Below are 17,428 nucleotides of genomic sequence, written 5' to 3' on the forward strand. Positions count from 1 at the left end.
AAAATGAAATGAAATTGTCCGCGGAGCGTGGCACGTCATTCGGAATCAACCGTGAAACGTTCTGTTTGGTCAAACTTTGAACATTCCTAACGTGAAAATAACCACATAATTGTGCTTGCTACATTTAGTTGTGGATTACAAACTAGAATGTTCACGAAACGGTGGGTAAATACTTTAAGTGTATAGTTGACGATATAAAAATGACACATAAACATATAAGAACGGACAATTCAATTATCGAGTAACGTTTAGCGACCTTCTGAAAATACTGGCGATAGCTAGTAAGTACAAAACTTGATTACAATACAACAGAAAGTACTTAAGCCAATATTTTATTTCCATGTTTTATGTTTATGAGGTGATTCTATCCAAACAAAAATGCAACAAAACCTAAGATTATAGAACGATGAAAGTGATACCCATATACCTGTACTTTAGTGTAAAAGTTGACTGAGTAGAGTACCCATTCAAAAACGCATAAAGTAACTCGCGACTATTCGTGTATATGTATTAGTTTCCTTGTCAAGTATCTATTAATTTCCTTAATAAAATAAGGGATGGCATTATTCGTAATCGCAGCAATAATGCAGCGACAAATGTTGTTCATTTAAAACAGGAAACAGACAGATACAGCACAATATTCGATAATTCTGCAGCAGTTTACTGAACATTACATTTTGAAACACTTTCAGTTGATTTGCTTTTATTCATTACGCGACAAAATTTCAGTTGCTTTGCTTAATTACCTCCTAAAGTAATTTTATAGTGAAAATACGTTTATTAGCTTACAAAGAAAATGTACTATCGTTAATAAAATTATCATATATAGCAACGACCTGAACTTGCCGGGGGCACAGCATCTCAAAACGAACCTCTCGAACAGACCCAACTGATACAGAACCTAGTTTTTCTTAGCTACATACCGGTTCTAACGAGAATAATCCAGTATCTCCTAAAATAATTTCATAGTAAAATTAAGTTCATTAACTTATATATCGTTAATAAAAGTAGCATTATTTAGCAACGACCTGAACTTGCCGGGTGGTACAGCATCTAAAAACGAACCTCTCGAATAGACCCAACCGATACAGAACCTAGTTTTTCTTAGCTTCATACCGGTTCTAACGAGAATAATCCAGTAGCAGCTACAGTCACGACCGCACACCCCGGCTTTTTCACTTCTATTTATTCTGAGCTCTTTTCTTTGCTTCTTTCTTGTTGGTTTTGTGAAGAATGTAAAGAAATTGACGTCTCCATCCCAGTTCGTCACGGTCACTGCGGTGACGATGCGATTTTTTCCGCTATAAAAACCAACCCGTTCCTTGTCAGTAAAACAGTAACTTTGTTACTAGAGAGTTACGGTGTAACTTTCGTTTAGATGGAGGAGAGGATAGTAATATAAAGTAGCATGCATGCAAACCTTAGAGATGTGATGACTTAATATTAGTTCCGTGGAAATAGGACCAATGTGAAACAAGTTTCTTCAGCTTAAGATTGAGAATCCTTTGTGTTTTGATGCTATCTGTATCTAAAGATAGATTTCTTGCTCAGATGTAGTACCTATGTATGTTTAAAACGAAAGTGTCGTAACTCAAGAACTAGCAATTTGAACGTCGTAAATGTTAATGAAGGGTAGTGTTAACTTTATGAGTTATTTACGATTTAGGTTTATTTGAATGGATGTTTACAATTAGTTCACTTTACCTTTTTATGAAATATTAGGTACTAAAGTGGATATAATTATGTCTAAAAATGTTCCTACTTATTTTGAAATCACAAACTTAACTCATCAAACTTATTCGTTAGAGCGACCTCTGAGAGTTACGTAAATAAGTGTATAATTTTATGACTGTTTGTAATTATCAAATAAATTATTTCATCTATGAACTAATAAATATCAAAACATAAACCTTAATTCCTGCTTTAAAATTCTATTATGTTTTTTGCAAGCAGAAATATAACTCCGTCTTTTCTCTTGTAAATAGTCTGGGTACTGAATCGATGTTTCTGCGGCATGCCATCCTAAGGGATACATGAGCTTGGCGAGATTACATCTGGATTCTACGCACATAAATTATGGCGTATAGCGCCAAGCTTCATAATCATGGCGGAATTCAATTCCCTGCTTTAAAGTATGAAAAATGAGGCGTATTTTTCGTAGGTTTAAGGTTGCTCGCGGCTTTTTTGATACGTTAATTGATATATCTTGTAATATGTATTTTACATGAAGGTTGCCAAAGGTAGGTAGGTAAAGGTAAGGTAAAGGCGTCACTACCGGTGTAAATGCGTTTTAAACGCAAAAACGCCATCAAAAATTCAAAGGTCAATAGTGGTATGCAAAACTTCTACGAGACATGTTTCAATAGACTCATTTATCTCAGTAGGCATTAATATTGCCTGTTGAATAACTTTGTGTTTTTTATTCGTAAAAGATTTCGAAACACAATAAAAAGTCCATTACTTTCCAACTGCTGTTAATATAAGATCATCTGTCCTGTAAATATAAATATTTAATATTATGTCGCAAGCGAACAAAATAAAATTTTGCTCACCGCCACAATCTCCTTACTACTTCACACTATTTGACATTTACATTTTCTCAATACTTACATGTTTCGCTGTTATGTTCAGCACAATAAAGGACATGACATATAACGTTATATTCTGGACCATTTACATTTCCGCTGGATCAGATTAACTTAGCATTCGTGAGAGAAGCGAAATATTATCTGGATTATGTACTTAGTGTTCCGTATGAAATTATGGAAAACCCTTTTTATACTTTTATTATGATAATTTTATTGCACCTTGTCGGTATAATAAAATATAGGTTGCAAAACGCGAAGCTGGAGGTATTTATTTTGTTATGTATGGTATTTATATTGGCTTTATAATATAAAGTTTGCAAAGCTTTCAATTGATATTCCTGTTGAAACTTGTTTATTGCAATATTTCATTAAAGATGACAAGTTTTACTCAGTACTACCAAGGATTATTTATATAGGATTTACATACTTCATACTAAGAATCGTACCTCGATTTTTAGCGCCACTTATCAAATACATATCATTACTACACTGATGATGCCTACAAATTTTTTTTTTTTTCAAAATGTGTATTGTGATGTCATGATTCAAAAGTAAATAAATATGTTATTTGATTTTATAAAATATAAAAACACGGAAAATATTTGGGGAAAATGTGATTTTGGTCATTTCCAGGTTGCGAACAGCGCCATCTAGTTTTAAGCCTAAAAAGCCCATACATTTCAGGGGTACGCTTTTTTGTATGGGCTTTGTCAGTCCAGTATTATATCGTACTTGGTACTACTATGTATTCGTATAAAAATATAGGTACATTATATGTAAATAATCCCTTATTTTGGATTTTCAAGCTTAATACTATGTATATATGTACTTTTTACCTTTCTAAAGAAGTAAAATGTTTGCCTACGTAAAGACGCTTATAAAAATAGGTACGTCTTCTTTCAACGCCGAGTGGAATCATCGAATATGTTTTACGTAAATATACATATTAATGGGGAGTTGCCCTACACTGAGCGAAATTTGCATTGTGAATTTAACAAGTTCGACTTGTTGCGGTTTATCCGTTTGAATCAGCCAAACGTATGTTTAAAACAATATGTGTCAGGTTGTTTTTATAAAATCGACTTGTTGATTCAAATATATTGCCGATTCAAATGACAAGTAGCTTGTTGTTTGAACCAAAGAGCACGTAGGCGCTATTTTAACCAAAAAACTTGTTGAACGAACATGAAAACTGGTTGTATTTTCTCTCAGTGTATTTTTCCTTGTATTAAGGTTAAGCCGAGCTTGACACGGCTTAGTTTTTAAGTGTTTATGATAGTTATGCCCCAATTTCCATGTCACCGTACACATACGCTTAAATGATTTTTCTTGTTAACAAACAGTATTACTGTATTACCTATCAACTGAAATAGATATTGTGGACGGAATAAACTAACCACAATATTTAAATTTAAAAAAAAACCGACATACTGTGGACTGATTTCCATCAAACATGGTTAAGAACCCTCACGACTAGTTCAGCTTTCAAACAAAAAACAAACAAACTAATTCTAAATCGGTTCATCCGTTCGGGAGCTACGATATCACAGACGGACAAACACACAGACAGACAGACACGTCAAACTTATAACACCCCGTCGTTTTTGCGTCGGGGGTTAAAAATACCCAAGTCCATCGATGATGGCCGAGTCGGAGATCGAACCCGGATTTTCAGCTTACGCGGCTAACGTCTTGGTATAAGATTTTGCCCAGTTTGATCCCCGCCTCGGCTACCGCGACAGGTGGCATGGTCTCTTTTTCTGTTGTATATTATATCTATATAGTTTATAATTTTATATATATTATTATTGTGACTATTTAAAACCAACAAATAACCCCCGACCGTGACTTAGTATACCGATTTTTCTGCTTTCAAACAAAAAAACTAAATCGAAATCGGTTCATCCGTTCAGGAGTTACGATGCCACAGACAGACACACACACAGACCGACAGACAAACAGACAGACAGACACGTCAAAGTTAACACCCCGTCGTTTTTGCGTCGTTAAAAAAAGAACATAAAATGGAATAATTTGATTTGCTCCCTAGTTTAACAAACAGTATTCTTCAAATGTAATGGGGACATATGATAGTACACTGGTCAAAAAGAGAAATAAAAAAACAAAGTGTGATGTAAAGCTGCATTTTTGGTATGTTATTTGGGGTCCTTGGGGGAATGTAGGACTATATTTTGCAAGCAAAAAAATGGTGTGCTAACTTCGTAATTAAAAAAAAAAAGTAAAAAAATCAGACTTTTTTTGGTATTTGCCGTTTTATTAAAAAACTATGCATTTTTGGTCAAAAGTTGCTTTGTAATGTTGAAAGCGCATTAAATTCCAAACAGTTTGACATCTTTTGTATCAATGTCCGTCAAATATTTTTTGAGATATGAAGCGTCAAAAAAGAACATTTTTCCCCTTTCTATGAAAATATTCATTTTGCTAATATTTTGAGACAGATATCAGCAAAACAACTCAGGCTATTACATAAATTGTAAAATAAAAATGTAGAAAATTTCACTAGCTTTCATTTAAGCCCAAAAGTGTGCCAGTTATTTAAAAAAATAGGATTATATCGTAAGTCTAGTATAACTGGATCAGAAATAATCGGTGGATGGTAATGGCCAAATGGGATAGTTTACATATATTTACAGGTGTAGCGGAGAATGAATTATGATTATTTTGGGGCTGTTCAAGTATTACTCAGACACATAATTATTTGCGTATATCAAATCAACATTTATTTAGTTAGTTAAGTTTACGGTCAAAAAGACCTCAGGATCGACGCTTGGCGGAAAAAAATATTTACGAGTAGAAAACCCTCATTAATTGAATCAGATTGTTCCGAAATTGTTCTTGTATGGACTGGTTTTTAAAGCATATCACTGAGGGTCAATAACATCGATGCAATCTCACGAGCGTTGTCGTTTGTCGTGGACGTGCCCGAATCATAGTATTCTCCGTTTAACGAAATATCAGTACATAGACTACATAGTATGTGTTGTATTGCACGCGCAGGTCTCTCACCGCCGCGCAGGTGTAGTCGGACCATAACTCGACAGTATACACTGAGGAACAGCTGTCTTTTTGCGCTGTCACTAGTTTTGCGTTGTCACTACATTTGGCGAATCTTCTAGCCAACAGGTTTGCCCTTACTGCGGTGGCTCGCCTCTGCCTTTCTATGTCCTCCTGGTCTTTTAAACTGGACAAGATGTGACCAAGATATCTGACTTCGTGTACTCTCCGCAATTAAACTCCATCAAGCAAAAGAGGTGGTACATGTGTGGGCATATGTGCTGCCTCCATGAGCATAAATTCAGACTTGTCCGGATTGTATCTCCATGTTATTCTGGCTGGCGTATCTCTCGCATTCTGCAAGTATCTTACGCATAGCTCCCACAGATGGTGCTAGTAGGACCATATATTATCGTCTGCATATGCGATGTGATTTATCATTTGCCCATTGATGGAGCAGCCAACCTTGGTACTGGTCAAAGCCTGCGACAGCCCATCCATGTACACGTTGAAGAGAGCCGGAGACATACTGCCTCCTTGTCTCACGCCACAGTTTAGCCCGCTGGCTGTGGACAGAGTTGACTTCCATCTTACTACGTTCTTCTGCTGGGAATACCACTTCTCCAGTATCTTAATAATTGGCGTGGGCGCTTTCCGTTCCCGTAGTTTATTCCACAGCAATCGGTGGTCAAATACAACTCAAGTGGACTTTCTATCACTACAGGAGTTGTGCCATCAAGATGCAGAACCAGGACCCTCAAAAAGGAAAAAGTAAAATGTAACTAATTCTGTTTTATTTTTCTAATTTAGGCCACTAGGTGAGTGTTTTATTGTTGTATTATTGTGTCGACTTTTTGTATATGTTATACTAACAGGTAGTTTTTAAAATATCCAATAATGTATAAGTACTAACCATTATGGGCCCTTTGTTGTCTGATATAATAAATAAATTAAATTAAATTAATTTACTAAACTTCAAAATTTTACTGTATTTTATTTCTTCATTAGTAATAGTCAAATCGATGCAAAGTTAGCTTAGACAATTTTATCAGATAAACGGATATCAAAGAAAGTAAGATCGAATAGATAACACTTTCAACCTAAAACTTTTAGCGTAAACTAATACCTTAACCAATCTACCAGACTCTTGGCTTCTCTATTTATAGATTTTTTTTTGTTTACCAAAGTAACTATTCTTCTTACTGACTTTTACTTGCACTAAAACTAAAGCAAAATAAATTTATACAATGTTGTATTGCAATATATATCATATCATGAAGTATTTTGCAGATATTTGTCCAAAAATGTTGGCAAAACGCTACATTTTATAAATGCGTCAAAAATTAACCTTTTTTGACGCTTCATATCTCGAAAACTATTTGACGGACATTGATAAAAAAGATATCAAACTGTTTGAAATTTAATGCGCTTTCAACATTACAAGGCAATTTTTGACCAAAAACGCATAGTTTTTTAATAAAAAAATAAAAACCAAAAAAAGTCCGATTTTTTTACTTTTTTTTTTAAATTACGAAGTTAGCACACTTTTTTTTTGCTTGCAAAACATAGTCTTACATTCCCCCAAGGACTCCAAATAACATACCAAAAATCCAGCTTTACATCACACTTTGTTTTTTTAGCCGATTTTCATGTAAGATTTGACCGGTGTATAGCTTATTACTAGAAACTCGAGCAGGCTCGCTTGGTATTTAATTTACATATCATTTTAATATAAGTGAAACTAGGACATGTTTATCGTTGCATTTAATGAAATTATTTGCATTTTCATACATTCAGTTACTAGTACAATGGCATTATAATGTTCATGGGAATTGGTACATGACGCTTATTAAGTTAAAGTTTATACCAAAACTGTATCTAAACACTTAAGTCAATGTGCACTATATTATTATGTAGTTAATTTTATTGGTAAAATATTGGTTCTTAATGCGTGTATTAACTTATGCAGGAGTCTTAGCAATTTGTCTATTCATTTAGCTTCTAATCAGGTTACATTTGGCACACATTCAAAATAGGAAAAATTATATTGATAGTACTATCACAGTATAATAAAGAGTACTATCGTACAGTATGACCACTCCCGCTCCTCGCTGAAAGTGCCGCCCACCCCCTCTCGGTTACCTCACAGTTACCGCCTGTCAAAAATGTGAACAGTCGACCTGTCATATCTCACTCATACAAGCATGGTAAGCGTTCACTTACACGAGCATAGAATGCGTGCTATAGGAACGCGCCTCTTTCATATATTTAATCGCCAGTGTCCGAGATGTGGTAGTATTGAAAAATTCATTTTATTAAATATATCTTCCTTTTTATTATACTTTTAGGCACATTTAAAGGAGACACAAGACGAGGAGTAGGTACAGTCAACCAATTGGAAACCTAGGCTGGTAGAACTATGTCATAATGACGTTATAAATCAGATTGTAAGAAATCTCTTACTGCTTGTCTAAATAATTATATTTACTCGAATAGCACACATAATTGTAAAGTCAACAATCTCATGAATACATAAAATACGAGTAGCTTAGTGATGTCTAACACTGATTTAATCATGAACAACGTTTCCTATTCTGTCATAACATATACATCTTCATTACTAGTCATCTTAGTTCCGTTGCTTTAAACATTCTCGTGGATAATTTATGACATATTCAGCCACATTATTATTGTAAATTATGTGTACTCTCGACTGCCTAAATACGGAAATGAACATCAGTAACATAAAGTGACATTATGCATACCTACTATAATATTTGTGAGTTACAGGCGGTAGCGGCGTGAATCAAGTACACTATTTTTCATCACACCCGCACTTTAAATGTGCTATTGCACGCAGGCGGAGCGTGAGTTATAGAAAAATCGTTCTCCCAAGGGAATAATGAAATTTCTTGTACCATACTTAACTTTTTTACATCTATTTACATATTTTTTATATTGCAAGTGTGATGAAAAACATTGTGTGTAACTCGGGGAGTATGAATATTACTAACTCGAGTCTTTAAATCGCTCCGGCAAGCCTTCGCGATTTAACTTACTCTCGTTAGTAATATTCGACTTCCTCCCCTTGTTACACAATGTACTATCTGTCTACTACTAACACCAATATTTAAATATCAACACGCTTGTTTTTATATCAAGAGATAAAAATTTAGCTGGCAGTTACATTTTCTTGTTATTAATTGTAAAAAAATTGAAAACACGGTGAGACTTTATTATATCTCACTATTTAGCGATATACTACTATTATATATTCTGTGGATATACTTACAGGATACACATTGTGAAAAAAATAAGTTCGTAGGCATCATCAGTGTAGTTATGATAGTATTTAATAGGTGTATTGTGTATCCTTGCTTACATAATAATAATAATAAAATACTTTATTGCACACTACAGAAGAAAAAGAAACATAATTCAGAACAGATACAACGTGGTAGGTAACAACAGGCGGTCTTATCGCTAAAACAGCGGTCTCTTACAGACAACCTTCAGATAGTCGAGTGGCGATCGGAATAAAATTTACATATTTCGGATCCATCAGAGATCCTTCTTCAGGAATGAGTGTTCGCGACAGTTACATATCGTGCCAATAGTATATCGACAAGTAATAGTATGGCGTGAGTCGAACCGTGTTTTCAGTATGTATTTTCACAATTTAGAGTTTTTGAAGAATTACTTCTTCGTACGCAAATACACACTGGGAGTCATTAAAAAAAGTTGAATCGGGACATAGTACGTTTATTTTCACAATTTAGACTTTTTGAAGAATTACTTCTTCGTACGCAAATACGCACTGTGAGTCATTTAAAAAAAGTTGAATCGGGACATAGTACGTCAGTTTCAATCGTTACCAGTAAACTCGTATCACATCATTTCATCCCGTCACTTCCTATCGCTTGTCATCGTCCAAATTATTATTAATGTCGGCTACACGAGTGCCACTATTACTACAATTTGCATTCTAAACATCCGACTATATGCAGATGAGTCTCCTAAACTGTCATCCAGTATCATAATATTCATAATGTTCGTGTAATTTGGTCTGTGCGTTTGGCAATTTCATTACGTCAAAGATGTCAGTTGGTTTTGGCGTTTGATGTCATTGTCAGTTCTGTGGTGAATTATTAATCCATGCTAAAATTATAAATGGGAAAGTGTGTGTGTCTGTTTGTTTGTCCGTCTTTCACGGACAAACGAAGCGACGAATTGACGTGATTTTTTAAGTGGACGTAGTTGAAGGGATGGAGAGAGACATAGGCTACTTTTTGTCTCTTTCTAACGCGTGCGCAGCCGCAGGCAAAAGCTAGTAAATAATAAATAAATAAATAATAAATATATTTGCGTTCATTTGTTTGTGAAAATATGGAAATATTCTGACAGGTAAATTTAAACATACATTGTGTCTCTGTTTGAAGTTATAATAATGCCGTAATTGTAAAATGTAATAAATTAAATGTTACATTATTGCTTGTCAGTAACATACTCATTAAGAACACTGAATACTACTTAAATAACTTTATAATAATGATGAAAAGGGGATTTCTATATTCAAACAAGACAATTATAATACTAAAGCTAAAATGACAAGTTTGGTTACATTAAACAGTATTCTAGTGCTCCTAAATTACCTATTCAATTATTCAAGAGGCCGCTTTGATGATAGTTATTATGAAAAGGACTGGCAAGTCTCTAATAATTCTGTGAATTCATTAACAATACGTCTGAAAACCGCAGTTAAGTTCAACCATCAATATAAATCATTCAAATATTATTTTAAGAAACAATCTACAACATTTTCTAAAACGTAATCATTTTCTGTTTTTCTATATATGTAACAACAGTAGTAGTGCCAGAGAGCTGGCAGCTACTTCGGCCAGAGGTTAACTGGCTATCCAAAAGGGTAACGCTGCTAGCCTTCTGGGCACCATAACACACAGTGACGACTTGGGGAGCATGTTTTACTTATAAGTTAATTTTAAGTTAGGGAATAGATTATTTTTACTTTTAATAATGATATTATTGTATATATTCCTTATTACGCAAAATGTAGTATGGATTATACATTTTTCTCCTCACTCCGCTTCATATCATCATCATAATACTTGACCTTATTTCAGCCATTTGGGATCGGCGCAGCATGTATTCCTCTACCAATACCCTCATTCAATGCATTCGTTTCATATACATGTCCACCTTTTCCTTGGTTTTCCTCTCCCGTTACTTCCTTCTACATCGTAATACTACGCTTCATCAACTATCTCAGTAGTACTTCAATCATTTTGTGTGTCTCGAGTTTGACTTTATAACTTCATTATAATGCAGAAACTGCACACTTAATCAACTCAAAACAACAGCTTGCCTTAAACTCAGGCACAGTATAAAGACGACTCAGTAGTTACTCTCCGTCAGCGGCGACGCAAAAGGTACCTACTGCGTTCGAAAGCACGTGATTGAACAAAATAACTATAAATGTTACTCAACATCGTCCAAAGTAAGATGTTGTTATTTAATACTATTAACTATAAGTTTTAGTATAATAATACCACATTATATCAGTCAGAAAACACAAAAAATATCATTGATGCAAATTATTATTATCCACGTTTATCAAATCCGCTTGCATGTATTGCGTGCGTACGAGACGCGCTTGTGTGCACCCCGCGCGGCGTACGTTTGTTAAAGTAGTTATTACTGGTTGTTTATACTGTGACTCGGGAAACAATTAGTATGCTTTGGAGGCGACCTAACTGGGTCGATCTACTGAAACTTGACTTGCGTATGGCGGTGCCGATATAGCAATGGCTAATACAGTTTAGAATTTGCATTTCAAACGATCCCCACAGGACGATACAGGGTTAATATGAGGAGAATTTAGGTATATTAGAGCGCTTAGTTTCGAGTTAGTTGAAGTTATGAGAGGAGTCTTGAGTGTTCTAGATAGTGTTATCTATGTCTCTCTAAATAGAAAATCTAACAGCAATGAAATTGAACGATGGAGAAAACTGATCAGGAAAGTAGAACCTGGTTGGGAAAACGCTAGTTTGAAGAAGAAGAATTAAATAGATTAAAAACTTCAACTGTTGCCTCTTAAAAAAAATTGTTGAATGAAATATCGCCCGTGGTCTTCTTAGACAGACAGGAGGTTTAGGGTAAACTTGCCTCATTAGGTAACACGCCTAATTTGGTGAAACAACCAAAAATCATCTTCCGGAATAGTGCTTCAAAGCTTGTATCACCGAATTAGGCGTGTCACCGAATGAGGCGAGTTTAGCCTAAATCTTCAGGAAAAGAGCTTACTCCCATCTTATAAGACCATCAATTTACCTTTCATTCAGGACCTCCTAAGTCCTCGTGTACAATTTTTTGTACACGTTCCAAAATGTATTTTGAACTTTTGTTGAGCAACAAAGGGTTCCAAATTCAAAAACAAAACAAATGCTGCCAGGACTCAGGAGGAAGTACTCGTAAAGCGACTTCTGCAACATATGTCAGATTGTGGAAACAAGGTCTCCTATATAAACTATTTCAGCCACATTACACTACAAACTTCAGAGCCCTCACCGACCCACCTAAATCACAGCAACTTGAGCAGCCACTTGTCATCTATTACTTAAACCACATACACTGCAGCGATAATTCATCAAGTCATGATAAGGAACTGTGACATGGGTGCGTATTATATTACCCTACACAACTATACACGGTGTTATGAGGCACCCGAATGATTTTAACCGGCATTTCTGACCACCTCCTTCTTCAACGCAATTCAATAAATACATTTTAGTCGTAAAACTGACACTTAACATATTTTTCTTTTTTTGTTAGCCTATTTGAGTGACCAACTGCTGGGCAAAGGCCTCTCCCCTGGCTCTCCATGACTCCCGTTTCTCCGTTTCTTCTTTCTTATATTAAAATAATTATTAGATTTTTTTAAATCTAAAAACTACATTTTGCAATGTATTCCTTGTCATTTTTTAACATCTATCAATAAGAAAAGTTATATCATGCCTTATAATGGTATCATCACCAACAAAGAAGCTTTTGTACTATGATTAAAAGTGGCTTATTTTTTCATGGTATTAAGTTAAATATTAACTCATAAACTACCTAGCCGAAATCTAGAAAATTTCATCAGTAGTAATAATTAAAATTATTCGGTGTCCTCTTATTGCACCGTGTATAATTTTACCTATAAGTTGGTTTGTAAGACCGTGCCATATGTTACGCCGTTCAGCAACGCTGACGCTAACAAGTTGCCCAGTGAAATCTACATCTTCATACGGGTTATTAATTTTTCCTGCGTTTTGTATGGTTGCGCTAAATAGATATAAGGCACGTGAGATGCATTTCAAGCTTGAATTTAGCTAACAATGCCCTTAGACTTTAAAGGGAATATTTATATCCTTAGATCAGGATAGCCTTGCGTACTCCCATTTGTACTACAGTTAGATTTGAATTGTTTCTATTGAAAATAATGGCACCGCTTGTTTTAGTATATAATTGCTTAGTAAAATTTTCACGACCCCAAAACCTAGTTGCTACGCATATTTTCACACCGGAACATTGTATTTTAATTATTAAAGACTTATAAAGGAGTCTGTTAACAATTACGCGCCGGAAACCTGGCTGGTTGGCGAGGCGATAACAATCTATGCTTTTTAATTATACCCAATAGACCCCGCCCGGTGTTGTAATTTATACAAAAACGTCCAATCATATTAGAGCTCGTTGACATGGAGTGTCATTCGAATGGACACGAAGAATATTAATCACCCCACATTATGATTTAAAATTCGAATCCAACCGACGGCCGTTCGAATTGTGTTTTTCTTTTTAATACGTTCGAATTTGTACGCTGATGGGTTTTGACAAATGCAAATTATTTTATCAAATTCATTATAATGGCAGTCAATGAATTCATTTATGTAGAGACAAGCTTATCGACGTTTAATGTGTTCATGGACACTTTAAATCTTAAGCAGCTTTATTGTTATTACGTTTTTTATCTCGAGGCAGTTCACGGTTGCTTAATCTAAAAAAAAACTTACTAATTTAGCAATATGATGAAGGCATTATAGAGATATGAACTCAACTCAGTATGACGGTATTACTGTTATAAAAGGCGGTAAAGTTACCCACTATTGTAATTTAGCTATAAAGCGTAACGCTCTCAGTAGTCCATTAATACCTACTTCTATCAAGGTAAACGTACCTCAAAGTTTAAGTGTATAATTTTCAACTGCTCAGGCGGATGCCTTCTCACAAATTACGATTCAAAATAACACATTTCTCCCGCCGCCACGACTCTGCCTATAATACGGGGAGACTCAAAATTAACCATAATTGCTTAATTCAGAACGCATGCGTCGTTTGCTCAGATCACGGCGCCGCAAAGGGTTTGGGTAAACGAGATAGAGATAACAATGTTAACGGGTGAGACAGAGATGGGGAAACAGAAGATTGGCCTAAAGTTGCGCTTGATACCTTCGAGGTAATAGGAAGAACGTGTGAAGAGAATGAAATTGGAATCATTAGGTTCGATGTTTTTGCTTCGACGGGTAATGATTGGGTAAAAACGCTTTGTCACTATAACAAGGTTTGTTATTTTTGCAGAAGTAAAAAACTTATACCTATCTATACAAGAACACCTCTACAATATAGGAAATTATATTTAAGAATCTATTATTGTTTAGTGATACAATTGTATAATTTCTATTACTAATGCAGATATTTATTGTTACAGATGTCGCGCCTATACGGAGCATATCCTCGATAAAAAGGTACGTTACCCTCAAAATTAAACTACCGTCTTCACGCATCATTAAACCGCCTTAAAATAAAGATGTAGTGTTCATTTTATGGAAATAATGTCTGTAATAAATGCAGGGATTCCAAAATGATTGGCTGACATGCTAACGATTCTTGTAAACAAGAGGAGTGATGTACTAAGTTTGCCGTCTCGGCATTTCGGTAGCGCCGACGGAAATTGCGGGCCTCGGGCTACCGCTATTATATTCTTTTACATTAATATTATAGCCTATTTTGAGGGTGGATTTAAAAAATGACAACGCGCTTGGATTAAGGTCGAGTACACTTGCTTTGACATTCATTTATATTGTAAGTGTGTATTCTTGGCTTTTTAAAATAGCTTTAATTTTTGAAGTCAATTCAAGTACGATCAATTTTATTAATCTGAAGTAAAAAAAAAAACTTGTAAATAAACATAACTTGTCTTAGATGTACCTACTTTCTTTCCTTTAACTAATTAATAAACAGATGTCAGTGACAGCAAAATATTGTACGTGTCAACTGACGTTAATCCATCCTGACAATATAATCCGTTCCAAAGAAATTCTCACTCAATTTCATGTCGACACTGGCACACTTTAAATCCACAAAAACTAAACGAGTAAAATTTAAAGAAATAGCTATATTAACTGGAAAGCCGACATGTTAAAACAGATGTTCCACCTTCGCGCCTGACGGATGGGTCAGCCGAGGTCGGCCGCCATTTTAAAATCTCGAGATCCCGCCAATCGCGTCTCGGCTGTCAGCGGAATAAGCGAAACAATTGCCGGGAGGTCCTAGCATGCTGAATTCTCAGGGTGAAAGCACCAAAACCTCGCATCCGGCGTGAATAAAGAATTCAGACGTCGGTTTTACAAACTGAACATGCTAGGCTGTTATGACTTTAAAAACAATTAAGGTTAAAACACTCTGAAACTTGAGAGAAGTTTTGTCTCATCGTTGAAATTTAAGACCGCTACCGAAATGTGTGGCTGTTTTGACAGGTATTTTGGTTTCTAATTAGTTAAAAACTTTTGAATATATAAAGGTTTCGGTATTTTCCTTTCTGAAAATAATAAATAGGCATCTACTTAAAATGCTATTCAGTACCATGGCGCGTGGCGCTTACTTAGTAGTAATATAATGCTCTCAAAGACTTTTTACTAACATCTTTTTATGATCCCTCGGTTTATTCCCTAATCAACATGAATGTCTAATCTAGAATCAAACCCAACATTAAGCTATAAACGTACAATAAAGCTATTAGTTCGCAATCAATAATTATCGTAGCGGATCAGACAGCTTCCAATAGCGTAAAACGGAACACACCTGTTCCCTGATCCTTCTCATTTTTAATGAAGACGTTTCGTTCCTCGCAGGTGTCTTTCATACCCTGATCCCAAATCGCCTTATTAACTTCGTATTATGTTGTTCAATTCATTATGCCCTTTGTTTTCTTCTATCGTTTTTTCAACCCGCGAAACTTTATTGTCTCTGTTACAATTTATTGCGGTCTAAAGGTGCATTATAAATCGTATGTCAGTCCGTCCAATTTAACATATGTATGTTATTAAGTTGTAAAGTCCGTACAATGTTTTTAAGGCCATCAAGGGAATAATAAGTGAATCGACGAGTTCGCGTTCAAGCATTGTTGTTTTTGAACATGAAAAGTGTTTTAATTTACTTCGAACAATGGGGCCAAAATTCGTAATTTTACGCATATTTGCTCGCTGAATAATTAAGTTGGAAACAATAACTGTAGCGTGAATTAAATTGGCAAAAAGTTGAGATTCCACTACAACTACATGTAGTAATGAAAATTATACAATTATATTTGAGCATTAATAACAATTGCGCTTTAAGTATATGAGAACTTGGATAAATGCTTGAATTCATTTGGCTTGTTTTGGTATTGCTTGAAAAGTCCCGCAGTATTCAGAATGTAGCAAAGTTGTATTTGGAATCATGCTCTATTTTTTGTCTGACTACATTTCCAGCGGAGATGGTTCCGACAAGTCGAGAAACATCGTTTACGTTTCGAATTTCGGATACTCATTGACGTTTTCTACATTCCTTTTTGAATCAGAAACAGCCTTTGGACGCTTGGTTCATCGAACAAAAACCAACGCTATGCTAATATGAGTATGTTTGGAATTGGAATATGTAATTAGTGTTGTACTAACATTATTGCATTGGATGATGTAGGCTCGTTTAAGATAATACGCGAGATTCGGTTTACGTAGCAGTCGATCCGTACACGCCAATGTCACTCTTGATGGCGGCCAATTACGGCTTTTCATCGCTTGGAATTGTCACCGCTTTGATCAGTTTCTCGATACTTGAAATAAAAGTTATTGAATGATCTTTGATTAGATGATTATCGGAGCGGAGTTCGTGGTTCTTGTACGTACATTTTATATGGTAATTGAAATGTAATATAAGCATTCGCTCCGAGACGTTCGTTATCAGTGGTTTATGATGATCGGTATCAGTTTTGTATGGAAGGCGTGAGTTGGTACATGAGCTTTATGTAGAATCAAGCATTCGTGAATAATTACGACCAACTTCGTATCGATTACATGAATTTCTAATGAGTATCGAATATTTGAGCTTGTGTTACATCTTTGGAACAACAAATACTTTAAATTTCTGTGCACAACCATCATGTTTACAAACATTTGATCATGTTATTTCTCTCGTGGATTTAAACGTTGCGTGTTCTCTAAACCGTGTTATAGGTGCGGTCAGTAACATCTGTTCATTATTATCCAAACACATGTTATATCACTTCTAAAAAACCGGACAATTTTATAAACTCAAAATCTGTAGTAACTTGCCGTCCCGGTCATGAGCAAGGCAAAGAAAGAGAAAAAACAACAATAGACGCGGCAGATGCGCCAAAGGACAGGACAATTAATTTTATACTAACGTCTCTATCTGGAGGAAGCCATTTCTCGAAGATTTGACGTGGTATAAATTTTTGTATGAAGTTTTTTTAAGGACATATGCTTGTA

The 17,428-nt window shown here is 35.2% G+C and overlaps 1 protein-coding gene across 2 annotated transcripts in view; it reads left to right on the top strand.

Annotated features, from left to right (window-relative positions):
* The window catches only part of LOC125232610, a 167,138-nt gene that overhangs the window by 63,388 nt on the left and 86,322 nt on the right, over positions 1 to 17,428 (top strand). For both annotated transcript variants that reach the window (XM_048138342.1, XM_048138343.1), the window contains one exon: positions 14,371 to 14,407. The gene's annotated coding sequence lies outside the window, so the exon portion shown is untranslated. The remainder of the gene's footprint in view (positions 1 to 14,370; positions 14,408 to 17,428) is intronic.

The sequence above is a fragment of the Leguminivora glycinivorella genome, chromosome 13 (genome assembly GCF_023078275.1).
Source record: "Leguminivora glycinivorella isolate SPB_JAAS2020 chromosome 13, LegGlyc_1.1, whole genome shotgun sequence".
NCBI classification, from domain to species: Eukaryota; Metazoa; Arthropoda; class Insecta; order Lepidoptera; family Tortricidae; genus Leguminivora; species Leguminivora glycinivorella.